Below are 16,959 nucleotides of genomic sequence, written 5' to 3'. Positions count from 1 at the left end.
TGCTGTTTGCTGTGAAAATCATTCAGTATCATATTTTAGAAAAATCTCTTGGCTTTTACTGGGGAAAACATGCTGGGTTTTGCCAGATGTGTAGTTAGTCAGAGTAATTAAATCAGCTGGGTTTGCAGGTGGTATGTGGGAGAATATTTCTTGGTTTATTCTCAAGAAAAATGGATCTATAAAATTCAATCACATTTTTATGTTGAGGAATTTAGCAAAAATTCAGGGCTGTATAGTTGAATAAGAGGAGAAAAGAAATATTCATTTTTATCAAGACTGTAGAAATCTGTTTTCCTAATCAGGTTTCTCACAGGAAAGTTTATTTTTTTTTATAGTTGCCACCTCCTTTTCAGATACTGCTCATCTCTGGAATTCCCCCACAGTTTTTCTCAAGGTCATTTTCCAGTGCTCAATCAGATGATTTTCTGCTGCTTCCCCCTCAGCATTGCACTTGTTTTCTTTCTGAGGTGTTAGGTTTTTATCACCAATCAGTGCTTTTAGTGAGTCACCTCCAACACCACATATGCAACCCTGTTATGGTAAAGGTTATAAGCCTTCAATCTTTTAGGTCCTATAAGAGAGTCTGGTTATTTTTATTTTATTTATTTTTTTGGGAAAGCATAAGTCCAAATAATAGCCCAAGTGTAATGTTTCAGACAAACGTTACAAGAAATAGAAGTTCAGCCTAAATTATAATACTTGAAATAGTCATGGTAATGTAAAATGTGACATATATCATGAAGGAAGTAATATAGAGTGTTAGGATAAACATTTTCTGTATCCTTTTTTACAATAACTTGTGATGGTAATGATGAAGTAATGCAGTCAGATGAAGCTTTACCTGCTAAAACCTTTAACCCAAGCAGTACATGTGCATATATTTCCTGTCCACACTTTTCTCACAGAAAAGCTCTGGTAAGAATTATTCACATGGCAGAAAGGGGAAGAGTACAAATGACATGTCAGTTGCAATTTCAATGTTCATTGCAGTCCCTGGAACATCCCTAGCATAAAGCAAAATCAGACAAGTGGACCAGATGTCAGGAATGTTAATGTGTGTCTTTAAGGTTGTATTTCATTTTCATTCTTTTGAAAAGAACTGGGTTTGGTTTCTGGGATTTTAGGAGGGAGTAAAGAGATTTTCATTACCCAATAATAACCAGTGTGAATGTGAGAAGCATAATGAAAAGAATTCTCAGTATAGTATCACAGCTGCTGTAGCTGCCTCTACTCGGTTCCCTCTGTAACAGTTAATCACTATAAACCTTTTAAGAGTAAGAACCAGATCAATTTTTCAGTAGTTTCATTCAAGTTTACAAAGCATGAAGCTAGTTAATATCCACCATTCCTGTTTCCAAATTTTCTAAAGAGAGAAGGTTTTAGAAAGATTTTGTGTACAATGGTTGCTCTGTTCAAAAGCAGTGTAGGATTCATTTGTCGATTTACAGTGGTGCAATATTTTGAAATTCATAGAGTATTTAAAATATGTCTTGCCAAACAAGGAATGATTCCTTTTGTTAAACATATATGTTAGATTAAATGCCTCTCTTCATACACTGCTTATTACATTAGACAGAATTCATTCTGTTGTAAGAACAGACGCCTTGGTTTGATGGAATGAGCTTCATTCAAGGGAGAGAAGTGAATAGTTTGACAAAATGCATTTTGTGGATGGATTAGGCACAGGAGAGTGAATTGTGGCATGTTGTCTAAGGAAAACACCGAAGAATTGATTTTAAAATGTTGAGTATGGAATGGATTGGAGTAGTTTAAAACATGCACATTATTGATCAATCAGATTGAGAGGCCTGACAAAAAGTAAAAAGTGCCCACAGAACTCATTCTCTCAATGGGGATATTTTTCATCTACCTGCATCCTCAACAAATTGTATTTTCTTGTATACTTCATGTGCACTTATCAGCACAATGCCACTTTCTCCCAATTTCTTTCACCTCTGACAATAAAAATGGTTTGGTAAAATTCCTTGCTGTGACAGATTTCACAGGCAGTGCCTAGCTCAGCTGCTCCTGTTTGGTACATGCTTTTTTGGCCTAGAGAAGGATCACAGGGAGAATTTGGGCAGCTGGGCATTTGGCTACAAATCCATCTGCAGCAGATTCACCCTTCTAATTGGGTGAGTAATGTACAGGTGGAAACCCATCAAGGTCAGTGTTTTGTGTTCAAATGCCTGACAAAAGGGAGCAGTGAAAGTCATGTCCCTGAAACACCTGGTGTTAATTGGACACTTAGTAATGGTGTTCAGGAAATCCCAGTCACTGAGAGAAGAGTTAGTTAGAGGTAGCTAGAGTTAGAGAAGAGTTAACTAGAGCATAATGAGAGCCCTTGGAGGCTGAGGCACAGCTCCCACCCACAGAGCTGTGTTTGCTGCTGCTCAGGATGACTTCCCAGCACATGCCTGTGTCAGGCTGGCCCTTTTCTCTCTGGGAAATGGCAGTCTAGCAGCTCAGGTCTTTAACATTTAGCTGTGAGAAAATTTGGTTCATATGCACAGCATGTGTACCTGCTTTATGAGTACCCTTAAGTAGCTTTGCTCTTCTCTAGAGAAAAAGTAGTCATGTTTGACTTCTGCAAGTGTGGGGCAAGTGCCTATAACAAAAGCATAAAAAGGGCATGGATATAGCCACTTTTCCAGAAAACCATACAAAGAGCTTCCAAAGGCTGAATCGGTTGTAACTGCAAAACTTAGGCACACCTAATATAAATGAAGAATGGTTTCCCTTTTTTCAACCTTTACTCCTTTTGTAAATACTTTTAAACTTAGAAGTCAAATCCCAACGCTCTTACCCAGAATAATCCAGTGCCATTAAGTGATATGCAGAAAATTACTTTTCCCAGCATGAACAAATGAACACAACTGAACCATAATCTCATATTGCATTTTAGAGTGGGCCTAGTTTAGCTGAATTCAGTAACTTCTAGATGGGATGTGTTCCAGGTTGACATAGTAGCAGTGTCTGGGGTCTGAAGTCAGACATGACTAGATCCTTGCAGACCCACTTGAATAGTATCTATGAACCTGTTGAAATTTTAATTTGAGAAGAGTACGTTGTTGGCATATGAAGAAGCTTTTTGATTTTTTCCCCTCTATTTCAAAATTGTTATCACGACTGTTTTGTATCAAACGCTCTCATAAGAGTTCATAATGCTGCATAATAGGGGTAGGTTGAAGTGTTTATGAATTGTTAATGAATAGTGTTAACTGACCAAAGTTAATAAAGATTCATTAAAATTCATAAAATGGTTCATGTATATTTCATTGCGAACATAAAATGAGATACTTTTCCAAACATGCATGTTTTCTGAAACTTAAAATTAGGAATTTTCAGACGCATTAATTAGTGGAAAGCTGAAGAAAAAGGTTATGATGAATGTACAGTTTGAGCTATTTTGAATAACTCCTCTGTATAAGCTCATAAATTATTCAGTACAAACCATTTATGTAATATTTCTTAAAGGTAAAAGAAGCATCCTTTCAGGGTTGGTTGCCCTTTCCTTAAACAAAATAACTCTGTTACATTACTGGAACCAAGTTACAGAAATAAATTGATTTTTCCCTCCAGGGCAGGCATCTGTTACTTCCTAAAGTAAAGAAATGCTCAAGGAACATATGGTTGAAGGGATTTGGCAGGGTTCTGTTATAGAAAAAGAGATGTATATAAGACTGAAACAGGAAACAGGAAAGTATCTGATTCAGCCAATAGATTGCCAGCATGTTTTATCTAAATTTAAGTCAGTTTCTGAGTTAAGGACAACTCAGCTTCTTAACACAAAAGGAAGTCAGGCCTTATCAGCTGGGTAACAAACTTTGCTAAGACTTAATTCTGCCTTTTTGGCTAGGCTATGGACCTAGTCAGATGTTCAGTTTCATTAAATTAATGCCTTGGGATAAGGGTTAAGGGTTGGTCTCATGAATAAATATTTCAGAAGTGCACATATCACATCCAGAAAGGCTACTGAAACAGCATGTAAAAGCCAGTGAAAGCTGGGTATCTGGCTCTGCATTTGAAGTCCTCTATTCATTTTGAAATAAAGTCACCAAAACTAATAAAATAGGGACTTATCTTCTTTGAAAAGGGGATGTGATCAGAATTCAAAAATGTTAATTAAAACCTTGTGCATTTTCTCTAGACTGGAGGATTTCAGTCTTAGATTACTACCAATTACTTTTATTTTTGAACTCAAGGAATAAGGGTGGGGATAATGCCATAGTCATTATGCCCAGACAACTTAATAGACCCTGGCAAGTAGATTTGTGGCAAGATTTTTCTGGAATGGTTGCACTTGAAAAAAAGAGTGGGTTTTTATTTTTTCTGGAGCTGGTAAGCTAAGTTTCTGCTCTCATGCATTTGTCCTCTTTGTGGTAAGGGTTATGACATTTGCAATATCAACCCTTTTTAGATGCATTGCCACTTGCCTTGGAATGAAAGAGAGAGGAGTCAAAGACCTTCCTGTTCTTCTAATCTGTGCCCCTTTGCAAAACAAATCAATGGAAAGTGAAATGCTGAACTTCCAATGTCATTTGCCAGGATACTGATGGATGACTATCAGGAAAATAATTATAAGAAAAATCTAGATTCTAGTGGAATAAAGATGCTATTTCCAAACAAGTATCAGTAAGTTGTAGTCCATACTGCTTTTCTGCACCCATCTCACTGCTTAGAAGTATCTGGTCTCTTTAATAATTCAAGGAATCTTGTGTTTTCAACACAAGGCATATTACTATCAACCTTCGAATGTTATTGCTGGAAGGGCCCCTCCCAAAATGTGCCTTTTTTTCCCCATGTGGAATTGGCTGCATCATGGCTTGTGCACTTGTTTTCATGCAATATTGAATGTTTGAGTGTCTTCACTCTTCTGAGCTGCAAGGGAAGGAGGCTGGCAGGTGCTTGGAGTGTCCTCAAGAGAATGGGTGTGCTACAATGAGAAGGGTCAAAATTTCCTGGCAGCTGAAAGCAAAGAAGCTGTCAGTCAAGGGAAGCAGTAAGATAAATGCAAGGAAAAGGTTTAACTTAGCAGAATAATTCTGTTGCTTTAAAAAAGACATTTAATCAGCAGATTTCAAAGGTACTCAATATCTATATTTTACTGAAGGCATGGATGTGAGCTGAAGCCAATGAAATGATGCAGAAACGATGCCAGAATTGAAGCATGGGTCCCTCTAATCTCAATTTGCAGTTTATCTGCTAACTACACCACCTCATTTTGTCTCAAAGTAAGCTTAAAAAGTGTGAGACAATAGACTGAAGTTTTCCTGGCTTCCTGTGCTGGATCAGCTGCAGGCTGGAATGATGTCAGGTTGTTTTCTTGTGAGTGGTGTGGACATCTCCTTTCCCAAAGACACAGTAAATGTTTTCTGCTTCCTTTCTTTGGAGCACACTTTTTTTTTCCCTTTTGTTTCCATCACAGATATTTTGGCCACAGGCTGTTTACAGGTTTGATTGTCATTACCATATACATGTATTTTCTTCTTTTTTATTAAGATTCCTTTCCAATTTGTTGATTTACCACTGCTAAAAGACTTTTTAAGGAAGTATTTGCCCTACCACTGAAACAATTTCTCTCATCTGCCTATTGAAAGAGTTGAAAATGTCCAGATGAAGAATTGGATGTGCTGGGAGATATTTGGACAGATATTTAGGACTTTCAAGTGTTATGACATTAGGTGTGATGAGCAAGACTGGAGAAAGTTTGGGCTGTAGAATCCAATCCAACTACGGTAGCAAGAGTTATTTTCTCTGATGGCCCAAGCTGTCAGGGACATCAGCAATGAAAAGAATGACATGAGATTTTATCTGATGTATCCAGAGTGTTTTTGCAACTACTACTGTATTTCTACTAATATTCACTCCAATATAGTAGATCAAAGCCTGATGTCACTGGTGAATCTGAACTTTACACAGCATGATAGAGCAAGTTTAGGGTTTACCATTTGGGTTATGAAATTTTCCAGTTTTGTTTTGTGTTAAGTTGTCATCTCCTATTTAGGCACATTATATGTGAAACTCTATGGCTACAAAGGGCAAAATGGCACATTCAGCACAGGAAAGTTTTCCTTGCAGATCTGAGGGCATGCCTAAGCACTCAGGTTTTGTTTGGCTTGAAACAAGCAGGTCATTTCCATAATTTTAAATTTACAAGCTAAAACCCACCCCATACATGGCTACTTTGAAGACAGGCCCCAAGCTACTGAATATTTAAGTTATGACAAGTCTTATCACTAAAGAAAATATTTTTTTTAAGTGGGGGCTGATCAGCATTCAGAACCACATTCAGATGATTGCTCCAGACTCCTGTGTTTTTAGAAGTGGGAGAGAGTGAGAAACAAGGCAGTATTTCCAGGCAGTACTTCTCATAATTCTGTGCATACACTCAAAATGTTTTCCCATAATACAAGCACAGAGCTTTTACCTGCAGCACATCAGAACGCTTAAGGTGATTGCATATATATAGAAAATGTCATACTATTTAATGGGAATATCAAGATTAGAGTGGTGAATGAGGAAAATTTTGCATTTTTCAATTTTGAATTGCTTTAGGCATGATAAGAAAGAATTGAATATTTTGAAAGAGATAAACCTTAGGTGATTGAGATGATTAAGAGACACATATGATTGCAAGTGAGAAAGAGATGTAATTTCTTGTACCCCACTGCAGTGCTATGACATGAGACAGAAGTAGAAGCCTGGTTTGACTTTTCAAGACAGATACAAGAAAGTTAGGTGAGTTGTAAAGGCTGGGGAGGGAAGATCACTGGATGCCATCAGCCTACAGGACCAAAGTGTGAAGGAAGTTTTGAAAAGAATCTTAGAGATTTCTTTGTGCTAGGTGGTTATGTACAATAGAATCCTGTGTGGAGCTGACAATTTGTACCTACACAAGTAATACAAAACCAAAACAAAACTAAACAAAAACCCCAAACAAACGACCCACAAAACCCCCAAAAAACAGTCAATGAACCAACGAACCAAACAAACCAACCAAACAAACAAAAATATTATTAACTTGAAGCTCCAGCTTTCAGTAATAAGTTGTACAGAAAACTGAGTTCAAACCTTTAGAGTGTTTCAGGAAGAAAAGTGATAAAACAATAAGGTCCAGAGATCTAAATTGTGGTATCAGATTTCATTAATTTCATTATTGCATAAGGAAATACACCATGAAAGAAATGGTACTGTAGCCAGTTAGGACACAGGGAATGGCAGTTCATGGCTCAAAAAATTTAAATGTGATGCATTTTTCTGAGTGGTCAGAGGTGTTTAATGCAGACTTTACTGTCATCCTTCATGACTGGAGTGAACATATACACTGGTAACCAATATTTAGGTTCTCTAGCAAGAAGAAACTATTAATGGCCATGTATATCTGCTTTTGAAATTCTGTTCCTTCTAATACCACTGAGATTTGATTTAGTTTCTGCTTTACATAAGTTTTCATGAGAACAACATTAGAAGAACATATCTGCCTTAATGAATGCCTTCTTGCATTTGTCCTTGCACACCTACATTTTGGTTGCATTTGAGTAATTTTATGTGACAATATCAGATTGAGAGCTACTGTTAGGTGTATTGAAAAGTAGGAAAAGGATGATTTTTCTTCTTGTGTTGCTTTATCTCTAATAAAATGAAAAATTTTGAGTCATGTCTGGGATTCCTTTGTGTTTCACCCTCAGAACTTTTTCAATGTGTTTTCCATTGTGTTCAGCTTTACAGGATATTTAAAACTGCAAAGTTATCAGAAGTTCCATTAAATTCTATCTGGTTTTCTCTGAATAACAAAATGTCTCTTTCCTTCTGAATTCTGAATATTCAGTCAGTTTTAATCTGTCTTCTCTTGCAGTGCCTTTTATAAATTTCTTCAATTTTGTGCCATTAAAAAATATTTCAAAAGTATGCATGTAACATTTTGCTGAAACCAATTGAAAAACTTTAGAGCTGAACACAATAAGCACTGCAGTGTAAGCCATTTCTTTCTTTTGTTTGAAAAAGAACTCTGTCTTTGTCTCACCCTTCACTATTTTGCTATTTTGGTTTAGCTTGGGAGAGGTCAGTACAAGATGGTACACTCCAAGTCAGAATCACAAACCATCTTTTGCCAAATAATACATTTGTAAATTTTTTGTGGTATGCACCCTACATAAGTGCTTTCTGCAACCATCTGATAGTTGGAAATCACTTTTATACTTTTGGCCCTTCTTAAACTTTTGAACAGCATTAGGCATCCACCGTTCCTCTTGTGCTTCCTCTGGCTGCAATGAGATATTTGTGAGATTTGCCATAGGCTTTCCTGCTTCCCCTGCTACTTACTTCATAATGATGGGATATTATTCTTCTAGATCTCCTGGCTTGCCATCTTTTATTACATCTAGTTGCCAGACTTTGTACTATCTTGTAATCATAAAATCTTGGTGCATTTTACCCTTCTCCTCAGAAAATTCAACTCTGGTCTCCAGTGTGTGATCTTCCTTGTTTTGTTTTCTTTTTCAGCACTAAGGCAAAGCTGTATTTACAATCAGAGTGATGTGTAGGCTTTGTTTTTGTTATGAATTCCTGACTCACTTCACCCCAACCATTTATCTCAAGATTGAGGTATTTGAAAATTGGGCAGTGATATGGCTTTAAGAAGAAGTATTATTTATTTGTTTGCATTTTAGGAAAATGTGTTTAAGTTGGTGTAATGCTGTTGAAAAGACCAATGACTGAGTTGTCTTTCAGGTGTTTTTCAATACCTCCCAGAATAATCTTCTCCAAACCTCACCAGGCACTGAAGTGAGACTGACAGGCTGTAGTTTACAGCACCCTCCTGCCAAGAACCCTTCTTGAAAACTGGGACAATGTTTTTCAGCTTCCACTCAGCTGGGACCTCTCTGGATTCCCAAGACTGCTCAAAAACTGAGCTTTTGTAATAACATCAGCCAGATTTTTGAAGATTTTTGGATGAATCCTATCAAGGCCCATAGGTTTGTAGGGATGCGTCTGGATCCCACACAATTTCAGGTCAGCTGGGAGTTGATCTTTCTCACAGTCATGGTCCTCCAGGGCACTGAGACCCCCTTGGTCTGTCATCCATACCAAAGTCAGAGGCAAAGAATGCATTAAACACCTCTGCATTGTCATTGTCCCTGTTTGTCAGGTGACCATCCTTTTCCTGTAATGTGCCAATGTTATTTTTACCTTTTGCCACGGAGAAAAAACTCTTTTTATTTTCCTCCACAGTTCTAGCCAGCTCCCAGAGAGCCTCAGTTCCAGACAAAAGGGAAGGGACTGTCAAATGGTTTGGAAAGAAAACAGCCTCAGAATGAAAGGAATAAGGGTGAGTGATGTATGACCAAACATATGGACAAAGAATCAGATTTATCATTCAAACATTCATATTATGGACCTGCCATGCTGCAGGACTGGGAGTGCAAGTCCATCTTGCATATTACAGGAAGATTGACTATGGATTAACTAAATACCATGCAAAAAGCCAGAAGTGCTGCCACCACCAAAGCAATTAAACATCCCAGCTTTTCCTTAACTTTTGGAGGACTGCAGAAAACAGGAAATTTTGAACAGGATGAAGGTCAAAATGTTGATTTTCATATGAAGATGTAGACATTAAATCAGAAATTATTAAGGCAGACAGAACCATTCCAATCTATCTGCTTGGCTTATTTTTCTAGTGCATCCCTAAATTTTATTAGCCCAGCTAATCAAACACATGTGTTCTTGATCCCAATACAAACTTGTCATCCAAAAACAGGATCTGCATTTACAGGTGGATAGCCATCATCCATGGCTAGAAATTAAAAATAATATTAAAAATATGCATATATTTCTGTAATGTGCCTGAATGTATTAATGCAGGAAATACAGCATTTTTATATTTATCAGAATTTTTCAAAGTATTGGTATGTCTTTTCTGGATATTTAGATTTTATGATTTAAAATCTGTTCTCTGAATAGTTCCACTCTTCAGACTTTTGCTGATGTTGGTTTGAGGTAGGGATTTCATACTTCCTGGATGAGCATACCAACTACCAGAAAATTTTAAAAAAAATGTTCATGATAGGACATAAAGAAGTGTATTTATTTGTAAGTGCAACCTGCACTTTAAAAGAGAGGAAAAGGAAAGCTATCTAAATAACTTTTAAAAAATAGCTGTTATGGTCTTAAAAGACAGATTCTGACCTTTTGGTTGGATGGATGCCAGTAATCATCCTCTGGAAAGACACAATAATTCAGGCTATGTATTCTGTTCTCAGTATTTATTAGTTCTACTTTCCCAGCATGCCATATTTTTGCAAAATCAGTCTAAAGTGTGCATGATATTTAGGAAATAGTAAGAGACATTTGCATTTTTGGTCCTAAGCCTGGTATTTCCCACTGACTGCTACAGGCAGTATATTTAATACAGCATTAGGAATGTGAGGCTCGTGGGTGCAAACGTGCAATTAGGAGCCTCTGTTTCTTACTAGGGGTTCAAGATTTCACCTGGGCTGGGGATCTGCCTTGTGGCCAAAATCCTGTGCTTTCAAGTCCTTATTGAATGTAGCCTCAAATACTTTTTTTTCCAAAGGCACAAAGTAAATCAAACATGGAGGAGGGACCTGAACCTCTAATTTTCCTTGTGTCTGTATACATGATGAATTTAATAGCACTATTATTTTTTGCTGAAATAATTTCCATTATGTTCTTCAAGCAAGGAATTATATTCCACTGGCTCTATTCATCACTGAGAACTGAAAGATTGTTATGATACAAAATACTTTGTACTGGTCATAATTATACAGGAAGACTAGAAATAAGACTAAAATATTTCTGTTATTTGCCATCATGGTAATTTAACAATGTCTGTAAGAAGTTGACTTTAAAAAACCTACTAAAGGTCCTTGATTTTTCTTGAAGACATTGTTCTACTTTACCCCTTTTTGCAAAATTCCTCTAGGAATTTCATAAGCATTGCTTTAATATTCTTTTGTCCAACCTATCTCATATGAAAGTGAATTTTACAGCCAGAAACATAAAGAGTATCCCAAGGACTTTTATAAAGATTTTGAGTATTTTTTCTGTAATGTAGCAATTGGCTCTTATGAAACTATATATTTTGTCATATAACAAATTGCTTTGCTGTAAATGTATCCAGCAGTAGAGAGCTTTCAGTGGTCAAAGTGTTTCCAAAGGGTTTTGATACAATTAAATTGATTCTGCATGGTGTGCATATAATGATAATTGTTATGGCACTATTATTAGAAGGAGCTTCTTTGGGATTGATAACTTGGAGGTCATTTTAAGACAGAAACTTTTTCCTTATTAAATTATTGGGTTTTTTATGTGAGCTACAAACTGCAAGACAAGACTTGATGTTTGCTCATAACGTGCTTATTTTGTTAGTGGGGAAGAGGTGATTAGGGTTCAAGAAATTAATCTCAGTCTCTGCAGGTGACATTTCTCATAGTTCTGCTATCAATTCCTGTTTGACATCACCTTTTCATTTTGTTGCCAGTACAATACTGGTCTCGTGCCACTCTACTTGGTCACTGCACATTTGTGCAAGAGAGGAAGGACAAAGTAGGTGAAATCCTGTGAGGTTGTGCTGACATGGAGAGAAGCAGCAAGAGGACAAAAGACTGTGACAAGGTGATAGGACTTATTTTTCTGGGACTGTACACATGTTCTTTTTCAAAGGGGCATTTATTAAGTTGTTCTTTTATCTGAACCTCCTGTGGCAAACCAGGGACAAGTGGAAATGCAGTGACTGGATCTAGGTGAACAAAACAAACCCAAGGTCTTTGAAGTTCCTAAACACCCTTTTAGAATTTAGAGAAGTCTTACTGGACTACAAGAGAAAAGACCTTCAGTAGAAGAGATGAAACTCAGCAGTTATGGGTAAAAAAAAAAAAAAAAAAAAAAAAAAGAGAATAAGAATAGGGGTAAAGCTGTCATTTCATAGGAGATTTTAGCTATTAAATTATTTTGCTACTAAAGAACTTCAAAGAATATTGAATAGAGAGAAACTTTTCACATTGAAAGTAGCATCAATAAGCCAGTTAAAACTTGAGATAATATCACTTACTGAGCTGTTTCGTAAAATCATTTTTCTTATCTATTAGGAAGGAAGCAGTTGTATTGACAAAAATTCCTTTTAAGTATAATTTTTCAGAAGCTGTTCAGAATGCCAAGAAAAGAGACAGAGATACGAAATCTTTTAAAACAGATAATGTTTGCAATTGCAAATCATTGCAAGGTTTATGTAAAGGTCTTCACAAGATGGTTGCCAGTATTGGAAATTGCATGTTTGAAACCTAACTTTGTTTTGGCAGAATTTTCTGATTTCTGGCTGAAATGAAGGCCCAGCTTCTTCAGCTGAGCCCTGATAACCTGTCAGTGCCTCATGGGAGCTGGGGAGTTGCATGGCTGACACTCTGACAGCTGGTCTCACTAATATCCTGAGATTCTTAGTCTCCTGATTTTTTTTTTTAATGTTTATATTTCTTAAGCAGTTCATGTCAAACAGAGCAAGGGATTGGATTTTCATATGACTAGCAAAGAAAGGCCAGAGCCGGGTTTTCTTGGCAGAGCCTTTGGCCAGTTCTACACATAAATCCAGTTATTCAGCAAACTGATAAAGAAAAAGGAACAGCTTCAAGCACAGACAAGGGAGATGGGGAGATGGTGGCTGTAAGCAGAGGTATGCAGAAATTCTGGAACCTTAAATAAGGATCCTTTCCCAAAGAGAGCAGTTCTAATCAGAGAATCTCTCTTACCTGCAGGTACCTCAGCTCCCTCAGCCAAAAGTGTGGGTGTCTGTGCATCTATCTGTGTTCCCCTCTCTGTTCTAGAAGGATATCCTAGACATGTTTTTAGCAAATTTGGAAGCAGGACACTAGACTAGATGGACTTCTGGTCTAATAGTACAGACTGTGCAGTTTATTCTTCTCCTTTACCGCTCCTTCTTCATGAAGATGCCATTTTTTACCCCCTAAACCCTCATTCTCCTCTGCTGCACCCAAATGTTCTCTTGTCTCTGACAGCCCTCCCCAGGCTGCCTGCTGATGTCTTGTTTTCTTGCATCAGCTATCCTCCTGCTCCGTGCCCTCTCTGCTGCCATTGCACAAATCAGTTCTTCATCTGCCTCTGTAGAGGCCAGGGTTACACATAACATTACCACTAAATTCCCTTTCCTTTCCTTACTGAGTGGAGTTCACTAGGGCATCAGATCCCTTTGCATGATTCTGTGCTCCATGAAATCAATGCTAACAAGAATTACAGGATTTTGGCCTACACATACCTTTCTCTGTTCACTCACTGTAAAGATTTCTGCAAAAACTGTTTATAAGTTTATGCCTCTCCAAGAAGTTCAATTTTCAAGTAAGGAACACATTATAATGCAGATAAATTGAGAGTAGGTGCCTTTGTCTTGCCTCCCTCTGTATTTGGGAATTCTCAAATCTCTCAGTGTAAAAACCTTTTGACCTACTTTTCCTTGAACCCTGTTCTGCAGTCCAAGGCAGAACACACAAAGAAAAACCAAGACAAACATCCCTCAGAACAATGATTTTCCCCAGTTGGTTTCCTGCATGGCTATTTGCTCTGTCACTGTGAGTCCTCATCAGCAGAAAGCTTTGTCCTGTATAAAAGTTTCTGTGAAGCTAATTTAGGGCATAGCAAGGGCCTCATTTAAGAAAAACAAAACCCAAGCAAAGCACAGCAATCCAAGTGTTTTTGTTTAGTGTCAGAGAAATGTATAAATATTTTACCATAATTGCCTAGGAGGTTATGGTGAAATATCTCTTTCTCTGGAAAACAGGAAATGATCTTTACTGAGGTCCATGTTAGAGTGGTGTTGGTGCAATTAGATTCATGAGACAGCAACACTCAAGGCTCTGAGTTGGGTCATTTTTGATTATGAATCTCTTTTATTAATTTCTTTAGTTTGTTTGGTTTTGGCTGGTTTGTGGGTGGGTGTTTTGGTTTTTTTTTTTTTTTGTTTTTTGGTTTTTTTGTTTGTTTTTGTTCATTTTTTGGGTTTTTAAGTCTAAAAACTTTTGTTTTGTCCTAAAGGCTTAAAAAGAAAAATTCAATTTTTTTTTAAACATTGAAGCATTTTTCTAAATGGGAAAATGACCTAATGTAATTGTAACTAGTCTGCAGCCCCATGGAATACAAAAATTGAGTTCCTGGGATCTGTTTCGCCCTAATGATTGAAGAATATAGAAACAGACTCTTGCATAAGTCTGTGTGATATTACAAAAAGGTTTAGCTTCACATTTCCTTATTGATTAATCTATTTGGCAAAATTTATGAGTTCTTTACCAGACTGCAGAATCATAGAGTAAAAGACTACTACTATAACATATACAGTATTTTCTGTCATTAGTAGTGCTCAAATGTAGTATTTAAATAAATTGCAGGTTTTCTTTGAATTGTACTTTGTGAATTTATCTGCAAGTATTGAAAATTCAGACTTGTCATAGGTCTAAAATTTAAGGGAGCATTGCTCCATATACACTAATCCCACCAGGATTTAGTTCATAGATGGTTAATTTTTGAAGCCTAAGCAGTGAAAAATTTAAGGCATCATGGCATACAATAGGACTGTTGCTTTGTTCCAGGCTTAGACAAGGTATTAAATACAAGTCTGAAGGGATGCAAACTGCTGTGAAGACTACAGTAGATAAATTAATTCAGTATTTCAAACTGACATGCTGGTTACATGTAAAAAATTTTGCAGCTCTGATGTCTACAGAGAATGCTCAACACACCATAATACATCAGCATCTTCTTGATAATTTTGTATCAAGCATTCACTAGTCAGGATCTTTAACTTTTCCCAGAGATGGTGATTGCAATGCAATCCTCTGAGCAGATAATGGATAACTTGAGTGTGCTGATCCCATGAAGTCAAAGTCAGAACACACACTGGTTGTACATGCAAGGGTCTGTACATGGAATATTGTCATATGGCTGAGACTTAGAAATGTTTTATGTATCAAATGTGAATAAACATGATCTTCTGAATTTGGTATTATTTCCCATGGTAGGGGGTCAGTGCTTAGTTCAGGTTTGCAGTTAGGAAAGTGTCACTAAAATAACTGTGGTGACTCATACAACTGTAAATACCTTCCCAGTAACACAGTTTGTGACTAAACCTCAACTGAAGATGAAACCCAGAGCTAAAAAAAATAAGCATAGCAAAGAATAGCAAAGCAAATGACCAGGATCTTCAAACCTTGCAGACTGGTCCAGGAAGGTACAAGCACTTGAAGCAGGCTGACAGGTGCCAGCATGGCCAGAGAGAAAGGCATGGCAGGGCACTGCCACTTAGGCTGTGGCTATGTCTGCACCACCATTGCTTTCATAGCTTCTTCCTTTAGCACAGCAAGCTGCCTGAATTGCTGTGACTCACACTGGAGGTCAGGACTGTAAAGTGATGTCATTTAGTGCTCTACCATGTGGCCCTCTGGGCACTTATTGCTCAGCTCTGTGAAACTGGGATATTCTTGTGATGCCCCTGTAAGGGCTGTGCAGCTGTTTTGCTGAGTGAGCATTTAGGGTGGCAAATGTTTTCTCAGTTTTCAAAACAGGGATAGAAGGATGTTCTGTACCTGTGGGTAAATACAGGCCTGTCAGTCAGTGTCATTGGTCACAGCCAGCATGGGTTTGTCCTGAGGGGAATGTCCTGCTTATCACAAACTGATTAGTCTTTTATGGCACCATTACCCACCTCCTCCATCAGGGGAAGCCAATTGATACAATCTTCAAGGATGTCAGGTTTTTCATACTGTCTCACAGGATCCTTCTGGAGAAAATGTCCAGCTCACAGGTGGATAAACACAGGATGTGATGGGTGAGCAGCTGGCTCATGGGTAAGGCACAAAGGGTTTCAGGGTGGCATCAGACTGGAGACCTGTCACTAGTGGGGCTCAACAGGGCTCCATCCCCAGCCTTGTGCTCTTCAACAGCTCCATAAATGACTTGAACACAGGACTTGAATCTATGTTAAGGAAGTTTGCTGATGGTAGAAAACTGGAGCTGGTGATTCCTAGAAAGGCAGAAAGGCCCGACTTGAGAGACCTCAACAAATCAGAGGACTGAGCTGCAGGGGTCAGATTCTGCACCTGGGATGGGGCAACCCTGGGTGTACAGACAGTCTGGGGAATGAGAGGCTAGAAAGCAGTGCTGCAGAAAGTGACCTAGGAGTTGCTGGCAAGTTGAATATGAGTCAACAGTGCCCTGGTAGCCAGGAGGGCTGGGGTGTATCAGGGGCCTCTGTGTCCTGGGGAGCATCAGGCACAGATGGGCAGACAGCTGAGGGCGCAGATTGTCCCCCTCTGCTCTGCTCTGCTCTGGGATTGCTTCACCTCGGGTCCTGTGTGCAGTTCTCTGCCACAAGCTAAGAAGGATATAAAGCTATTAGAGAATGTCCAAGGAGGGCTGCTAAGACAGTGAAGGGTCTGGAGAGGAATTTGTATAAGGAGAGTCTGAGGTCACTTCGCTTGTTCAGCCTGGAGAAGAGAAAACTGGGAAGCCTCATCACTGAGGAAGGAACTGGGAAGCAAAGGGTCAGGCACTGATCTCTTTTTTCTGGTGACCTATGAGAGGATCCAAGTGAATGGCCTGAAGTTCTGTCAGGGGAGATTCAGGCTGGATATTAGGAAGAGGTTCTTCACCCAGAGGGTGGTTGGGCACTGGAACAGGTTCTCCCAGGAAGTGGGCACAGCACCAAGCCTGGCAGAGTTCAAGAAGCATTTGTACAATACTCTAAGACACACCATGTGATTTTGGGATTTTTTTCTGTGCAGGAGTTGGACGCGATGCTTGTGAGTATCTTCCAGATATTCTCTGATATTCTATTATTGTATGATTTAATTGCTACTATTTCTCCCCATTTTCAAGTATGTATTTTTAAAAGTCAATACCTAATTTGCTTTGTAATTCTCAAGAAAATAATTGTCA

General features: G+C 38.2%; 1 long non-coding RNA gene across 1 annotated transcript in view; it reads left to right on the top strand.

The window, feature by feature from the left end:
* The window catches only part of LOC127059487 (uncharacterized), a 94,380-nt gene that overhangs the window by 42,055 nt on the left and 35,366 nt on the right, over positions 1 to 16,959 (top strand). Inside the window, exon 3 of the long non-coding RNA XR_007777399.1 lies at positions 9,235 to 9,331. This is a non-coding gene — a long non-coding RNA (uncharacterized LOC127059487). The remainder of the gene's footprint in view (positions 1 to 9,234; positions 9,332 to 16,959) is intronic.

This window comes from Serinus canaria, chromosome 4 (assembly GCF_022539315.1).
Source record: "Serinus canaria isolate serCan28SL12 chromosome 4, serCan2020, whole genome shotgun sequence".
Classification (NCBI taxonomy): domain Eukaryota; kingdom Metazoa; phylum Chordata; class Aves; order Passeriformes; family Fringillidae; genus Serinus; species Serinus canaria.
The sequence above is the reverse complement of the archived record's forward strand: the minus strand, read 5'-3'. Positions and strand labels throughout refer to the sequence as shown.